The following is an 8423-nucleotide window of genomic DNA, read 5'->3' on the forward strand; positions in this document are numbered from 1 at the left end:
GAAAGAAGGAAAGAAAGAAAGAAGGAAGGAAGGAAGGAAGGACGAAGGAAGAGAAAAAAGCTTTTTCTGGGGCATTTATGTCCCTTGTCTTGTCTGATTTAGGTGGAGCATCTTTCCCTCGAATGTTTTCATATTCTCTGTACTTTTGTATTTGAGTACCTTTGAGTAAGACTAGGACAAAGTTTGGAGACCAGCAACCAGGTTGCAATAGTCCTGGTCCTGGACTGTGGTTGGTGAACCTTCTCCTTGCCCTGTTTTCAGTTTCCTCTTTTCCCTCATTGTTAGGTTGAGTAAGAGAGACCTTGTCCAGGCTGAAAGTAAAAATCACCCCCTAGAGGGGATGAATAGAGCAGCTTGTCTCCAGAACATGGGGTGAGTTCCAGTCCAGTTTAGCAGAAATTATAAACCTGGGGATTCTAAGCAGGGCAAGCCGGGGTCTCCAACTGAGCCTTTCTGGTTTCCTGTTGTGCCTGCCTCTCAGAAGCTCCATTTGTTACTGTCTTTTTTCTGGCCTCCCTTCCCTCTCTGCCTGTTTGCTTCTGTGTCCCTGGCTCCTTTCCTTCCTCCCTGGCCCCTGTCTTCCTTCCTTTGTCCCCTCCCTACTGTCCCTGGGCCTCATGCCTCCCCTCCTGTTTTCTGACTTGGTTCATCCCTGGTGATTAGTAGCAGGGGATGTGGCCCTGTATGGGAAGGGAGCAAGCATTCCCCTTGCTTAAGAAGGACCATAGATTTCTTCTTGGTAGCATGAACTTCACCCAAGTTCAGACTTGGAGACATAGTCTAGTGTGGAATGCAGAGTGGATTTAATGCATTAAAACATGCTTAGAATCCTTCTGCCTAGGCCTGAAGCTGTGGCCCCAGATCCACATGAGGGATTCAGGGAGGAACCCAGGCTTTGTTGTGTAGGCTGCGATTCTGTGGAGCCTTTGAGTCTCTTGAGGACAACTCAGGGAGGAGGGAAGGCAGGAGGGATTAAAATCAGAAACTTTTAGACTCTTCTTTCTATGCAGAAAGACATTGGATCTTTCAGTTCAAGAGACTGTTTCAGACTCATGGAGCGGCCCAGAGGAGGATCTGAGCCCAGGTCTTTGCTCCATTCTGGGCTCAATGCTTCATTTAACGGGAACGATTAAAGACACAGAGAGATAGGAATATTGAGGTCTTATTCGGTGTGGCCTTTCCAAGCCTGAGCCACCTGGTGGGTTGGGAATCAAAAGAGCATTAGTGGGCTGGGAATGTAGCTGAGTGCTTGTTTAGATTACACAAAGTCCTGAGTTTGATCCTCAGGATCGTTGTCCAAACTAGATGTGGTAGGGACTTCTGAATTCAAACTTCAGAGGAAGAAGTTGAAGAAGACAGTTCTTGGAGCTTGCTACATGTCAAATTAGAGGTCAGCCTAGAAAACACAAACTCTGTCTCAGCAAGCAAGCAAACAAACAGACAACAAAGAAGAGCCTCAGCAAAGGGCTGGTGTGATTTAGAGGCAAGCACTTGTCAGGGACCTGCAAGGCTTTGAATTTAATCCCAAATATCCAATGTGACCACAACATAGTGCCCTCTGTGTGAAACCAAGACGACACAAGGTCCACAGGCATCTCCCTCCCTCTCTGTCTCTGTCTCTCTGCCTGTCTGTGGGTGTGCACCCATGCACTCCTATGTCTTGTATACTGCCGTGGCTGATAAGGCATAGATAACTCAGTTTCTCCTATCAGCTTTGGAGGTATTTTTGACAGACGGGAGACTGAAACTTCAAGTGTATTTTACATTTTATATAGCTTAAAGTGTATTTTCATCCTCTCCACTCAGGGCACAGGAACTGAGCATATTGGCAAGAATGCAAACTTTGGAATCTGATGTAGTTTGGCTTAAATTATTTTCTTTAAACAATATCTGCCAGGGACTGTGCCCATGTGAATTAGGAAAGCAGCTTTGCAGAAATAACAGGGGCTAAACAGGTTCTCAGAGAAAAGGAGTCTCCTCTGCATGAACTGGGAGGAGACTCCAGAAGGCGAAAGCTGGAAGAAGCCACGGGTGGACCCTGGGCTGCTTCCTTCCATGAGGAGCTGCCCCATGCTGAAGGGGACGGGGGGTGGGGGTGGCAGTAGATAGAAGGTCTTTCTACACACGAAGCTTCACTCCCTTCACTCAGGAGAATAGGTGTGAGCCCTGCTCCCAGGGTCCAAAACTATCAGAATACCCGAGCAAATAACATCAGGAAACCTCTAACTGGTGGGAGCAGAAACTAGCCGTCTCCTTCCTAATGAGACACAAACAGCGGCTGGTAGGAGAAGTTCCAGTCTGCACTGTCTGATGTTTCACGGGGTCTCAAGTCCTCCGTGCAGGCTTCCCCTGGGGGTTCCCACACACAAAGGCCAAGGAGAGTGGAAGAGGCAGGGCTGTGCATGGTGAGATGCATGGTGGCATGCGTGATGGAAAACTGCCTAGGTGTTTGTCTGTGGCTGAGAAGAAAAAGTAAGGGGCTGCTTGGGGAGATTAAGTACATTAATCCAGATTCTGTTGTTAGATTTTTCTCTCTGTGTATCTCTTTGTCTCTGTCTCTGCCTATGTCTTTCTGTTTCCATCTACATCTTTCTGTCGTGTGTGTGTGTGTGTGTGTGTGTGTGTGTGTGTGTGTGTGTGTTCAAGTTCATGTATGTGCCCTGTGTGCCTAATGGTACACATCCATGGCTGTGCACATGCGTACAGAAACTGGAGCTTACCATTAGATGCCTTCCTGCATCATTTTCCCTCCCAATTTTTTTTTGAAACAGGGTCTCCTCCTGGATCTGGAGCTTAGCAACTCAGCCATACTGTCAACAGTGAGCCCGGGGATCCCCCTGTCTCCACCTTCCGGGTACTAGGATTTTAGGTGTGTGTTGCTATGGGTCCTGAGGATGGGAGTCAGGTTCTTGTGTTTGCATAGCAAGCTCTTTATGGATTGAACCATCTCTCTGGCACTGACAGTCATTAGATTTTAATCCTGGTAGCTTTTATCCAAAGATTGTGATGGAATACCCAGTCTGGATAGCACAAACTTTTTTGAATGTAAGGGGAATGTTGTGTCAGCCACTTCTATGATGTGACCTTGGGATGTCATTTAAATTCTCTGTGCCCACTTTATCTATTTCTTCACTTGCCAAATGTCAACATTCCCTATCCAGTGGAAGGAGACTGCTGCCTGTATCCCAGGTGCTGTGAAGATGGAGAGTCCCTGGGAAACTCCAAGCCAAGATCCAAATACTGTTAATTGTTCCATACGGGCCAGCTTTGAGATGCAAAAGCAGGGCTCACATTCAGAGAGAGGAGCGGTCATGCCAGCTGGCTTGTTGATGGGAGCTTCATCAAGACCTCTGATTCTTTGTGACATTGGAGGTTATTATGAGGGTGTGTTTGTGAATGCATACTGCGGGCGATATGGAGGGATGGGAAGAGAAGACATACATCCCAGCCTGTTTCCAAATCTGGGTAGATTTCTCATTAGGATAGCATTCAGCTATTCTCACGAGCAGGTCTAAGAAAGGAAGGCTTCATCTCTGGGCCTGTTTAGAAGTGCACAGAAGCAGCAGATGAGCTCCCTTGAATTCTGTGACTGCTTCGCTCCCCGTCCGGCACAAGCTATCTTTGTTACCCTATCTTTCCCCGAAGCCTTTAGCAATCACTAACAATCCTATTTACTCTGTGTACCAGACAAACACAGTTACAGCTCCCATCTCACTATTTTTATCTAATATTGAAATTTCTCTCCCTAAGAGCAGCCCAGAATACATTATGGTATCTGCTGAATAAATGATGTGCGTAATACGCTGTGCAGAGATGGTATTTATGAAGCCGAAATGAAGGAATCACTCAGTTCTCCTTTGAAAGGAAATTCAATTGGATACATTTTCAAGAAAGCAGAGACATGCTTTCTTTGAAATCTCCGTGCAAACTTTTAGAATCAAGACTGGCTTCTTCCTCTCTGTTGGCGACACAGACTGCTGTGCCCCGACAGAGTGCTTGCTCTGTATAGCTTCAGATTGTCGCCAAGTTCCAGGGTGAGGTGTGTCCTTGTGGGGGCGTCATTGCTCTCCCTTTAAAGTGGAGTGACCTGGCAATTGCACTTAATGGTGTTTGAGACATTACACGTCAATCTCTCCAGATGTCTTAGAGAGCAGGGCAGGGAGTGGTTAAGAGCACCCCCATATTCCCCTGGCAACACTTAGCAACAGGGTACCACTTCTCCAGTGCCTTCGCCAGCCATGCAGTGCACTTCATAGACCCTAGGTAACCAGATTTTGCCCACATGCTTTGTGCAGGATCCCCTTGATGGATGTGGTAATGATAGCACTCCAACTACTCTTTGCTTAACACAATCTTTTATAAAGTGCCACTTTAACCTCCCACTCTCCTATGACACACCAGGGAACCGAGGGCAGAAGAGGGAGAAGGCAGGTTGCTTAATTCCCATGAGGAGTGACGTGGAGCTGAAGTTCAGACCAGGCCTGGTGGGTCTGATAGCAAGCCCAGGGATGAGCCTTGTGTCTGCCTTCCTCCAGGGGGCATGGCCCCTATGGATCTGAGTTCAGAAATAAAACGTAGCTATATTTCTCTTCCCACGGTTAAATTTCAGAGTGCAGTCTAAGGTAGAGGGGAGGGCTCCTCCTTTCTCCTTGTCCTCATCCTGAGATGTTACCTCTCCATCCTATTTCCCCTTAAAGACAGAAAACAAAACCGTGATCAGGCAAACTCCCAGGAGTGAGACCCTCTAGTGGGACTGACTCCCTCCCTGACTGAGGAAGAGAGATTTGAGGATACTCAGAAAAGCAAATCAACTCCCCAGGACCACCAAGCTCTCGGCTGGCAGATGAAGCCCAGGACTGATTGCAGCTTCTCTCTCCTTCTCAAAATGGCCCTCCAGTTATGGCAACTGGGTGCCTCTGGGTAAGTCAAGAGTCAACAGGTCAAGAGAAGGTGTCTCAACCAATTAGCGGAGAGCTTCACATTCAATCTGCTGGGCAGACCTTTGAACTCCAGGTCTGGCTCACAGTTGTAAGCCAGCAACAGGGGTGAAAATGGTTTTGGTTTTCAACATCCTGGGTACTGCTGAGCAACACATACCAGGAGAGCATCGTCCAGAAACAAAGGTTCAGACAGGTATAGAGGGACAGGTGCAAAGCAAAATCTCCCAAATTCTAGAATTCTGGTATATATATTTCTTTTGAGACAGAATTTGTTGACATATTTGAAAGAAGAATGCATGTGGGAGCTATTCTTTAACAAAAAAAAAAATATGGGAAGTTGATCCTGTTTTTAATCCAAAGAACAGTTTTATTGAGAAGAATGCAATGGCTCAGGGTCTGTGGATCACACTTCCGATGACAAAGGGTTAGACTAGTGGTCAGCAAACTGTGTATAAGCCCATTCCACAGGTGAGAGTTCCTTTTAGGGGTAGGCAGCCATGTTTTTGATATTGTTGCTGATGGATGTCTATAACTGTAAGGGCAGAAACAGGCATTGGAGTAGAGACTGCATTGCCTACAAAGAAAAAACTTAGCCACAGTCTGGTCTTTACAGGGAGTAATTCAGTAAGCTTCGTTTTCTTTATAAGCAAACTGAAGCCTTCAGTATTAAGTACACATGTTGGGGACCATGAGTCTTCCCTCTGCTTAAGGGCATAAAGGCTGTGTCCATTTATACGCTGCATAATCACCACCACTGGATGATGCTTCCAAAACATTTGTACTAGAGCAATTGGGGGGAATCTAGTTTCTCACTTGCTGGAGTTACATAGGACAGGACACACATGTAAATATGTTCTTCTGTGGTCTTCATGATCCCTGAGAGCTGATGGAGGAAAGGTTAGGGCCAGGCTGGGCAATGGATTTGTCCACTGAACTCCGAGTGGAAAACACGGCAGTAGAGTGCCACCAACATTGCAGACCCCTGTGACTTTCCCAGGGCGCAGGGACAGCCACTGATCTTCTGGCCCCGTGTTCCCTATAAATTTTGATTTAGCTGTACACTTGTTAATGTATTTTTCTTTTGTTGCAGATTGTTTTTCCAGGGAAGTGAATATTAAAAACATATTACAGAAAGAAACAGGCCGCCCAGCTGATTGTTTCTTCGCAAAATGGGCGTGATGATGAGCAAGCGCTTGCATTTACATAAACAATCAGTTGACGGGCCCTTGCTGAATGTGAACATTCATGTTTGATGGCATCCTTATTGCTGCTATCAATAACAATGTTGTCCTCATTGGGTAATAAACATTATAGCCAGTGCGTTTTAAGCAAGTGGGCACTCTACAGGGGGAGTGGGAGGGGGTCATAGCTGGGATGATTAGGTTGTGACACAGGCATAGGCTAAGAGAGAGAGAGCTCAGTTTCAGGCTGCAGGCAGAATCTTTGCCGAGTACTAGTTAGTAAATATTGTGAAGGCTCTGGACTTATAGGCGCTGACATACACACAGGAGATCTTTCAAGGCGGAAGAGTTATCTCATCTAATCTAGATGACTGTGGTTAGGGGTGAGATGTTCAAAGATCTGTTTCCCATGAGCTCATGGCCTATGGAGGCAGTGACAGGAGCGTATTAGAGGGAAGAAAAGGAGGATAGTGAATAGTCCACATACTGGGATTCTGATTTTATTGCTTGTCCTAATTTCATTTTCGTTGTTGTGATAAACTATCCTGCAAAAACAAAACAAAACAAAAAACAAAAAACAAAAAAACAAAACAAAACAAAAAAACAACTTAAACAACTTAGGGGAAGAGTTTGGCGTATGATTCCAGGGTGTAATCCACCATTGAAAGGAATTCAAGGCAGGGACTGAAACGGCTAGTTAAGTCACACCCAGTCAAGAGCAGAGAGATCGAGAGAGAACTTGCTCTCGTTTCTTATTTGCTGGTTACTGACTATTCAGGTAGCTGTCTCTAGTCTTCGATGGTACGAGACCCAACGCATGACACTGGCAAGCCACACTCTATGGCTTTTCAGAATACCTCCCCCTACAGAATGACCTGTGGAACAACTGATCTGGATAACTCCTGGGCTGACTGTTCCTCCGCACGGGGTTCTAGGGTGTAGAAAGGAACCTTTACATCTGAACGCCACATTACTGTAGGGCTTTGCTTTCTCCTGTCTTTTCGTTGTTGATTTCTACATCTCCATTTTGAGTTTCAGATTTTTTTTTTCCACCTAGGCACAGCTAGGAAGCTATGAACTCATTGATCTCCAGTGGGTAAGTTATCGTGTCATACTTACCTGTGAGAAGAGCAAGAAGACCAAGGTAGTATGTGAGGTGGCACGGGTACAGATGATACCCTGTTCCCCTTCCTTCTCACCAACCACCTGTGGCAGTCAAGAGAGATAACTCTGGGGATGGATATGAGAGCGGGTGAGTTGGTGCTACCTCTCACCAGATGCAGCACTCAGGAGATTGGGCCCTGAACCTCACCTGGGCAGCACAGTAGAGCTGGGCCTGTTGGAGGAAGTGCAAGTAGCTGACAAGAGCATGGGAGAGCTGGCCACTCCACTCATCTGCCATGAGTGGATATGCGTGATGGTTCTCCCTTTGTCCCCTTACCACCACAGGTAGGTGGCAGAGCCGACCTCAGGGGCAGGAGAGCAAGAGAGCAGGAGAGCAGGAAAGCTATCCTTGGTTCCTCCCTGGCTGTAGCACTCAGGAGTGGGCCCTGCCCCTTGCCTGGACAACACGGTAGAGCTGGCCTTGCTAGTGAAGGCATGGATGAGTTAGCACTGAGTGTGAGCACAGGGAAAGCTGTCCCAGGCTGTCCCAGGCTGTCCCAGGCTGTCTCAGGCTGTCTCAGGCTGTCTCAGGCTGCAGCACTAGGTAAAGTGAGCCCTATGCTTTGAACAGCACAGTGGAGCTGGCTCTGGGGGTATATATGGGTGCTCATGAGCCTGACTAAGGGCATGAGAGCAGAAGAGCTGACCTTCCCTTTTGTTAATGACAGCATTGGGTGGCCTAGCCCAAGCAGTGTGCAGAGCTTTCCCTGGTGGTGCAGGTAAGAGTGAGCCAGAGACCCGATCAGCTCGATCAGCTCAGCTATTATCCAGGTCCCCACCCCAGGCTCTGAGTTGGTCCAGTCTAAAAACTATATTATCTGTGAATGGTTGGAATGTGTGAAAGGGCCAGTCCTACTGACCCAAAGCTGCAGGATCTCTATGACAGAGGTCAACAACAGGATAACAGGGAGGAGTCCCGGTGAGGATCTAATATTGATGGTGTCAAAGGAGCCAGAGACCTGGAACCAGACCAATGAATCATTGCAACGAACATTTGCGAATAAAGATGTGCGGACAGAGGGGTATACTATGAGACACACTACAGGTTCCATGATGAGATATTTTCTCTGCCTTTGTGTGTGTGTGTGTGTGTGTGTGTGTGTGTGTGTGTGTGTGTGTGTGTGTGTGTGTGTGTGTG

The sequence above is a fragment of the Mastomys coucha genome, unplaced genomic scaffold (assembly GCF_008632895.1).
Source record: "Mastomys coucha isolate ucsf_1 unplaced genomic scaffold, UCSF_Mcou_1 pScaffold6, whole genome shotgun sequence".
Taxonomy (NCBI): domain Eukaryota; kingdom Metazoa; phylum Chordata; class Mammalia; order Rodentia; family Muridae; genus Mastomys; species Mastomys coucha.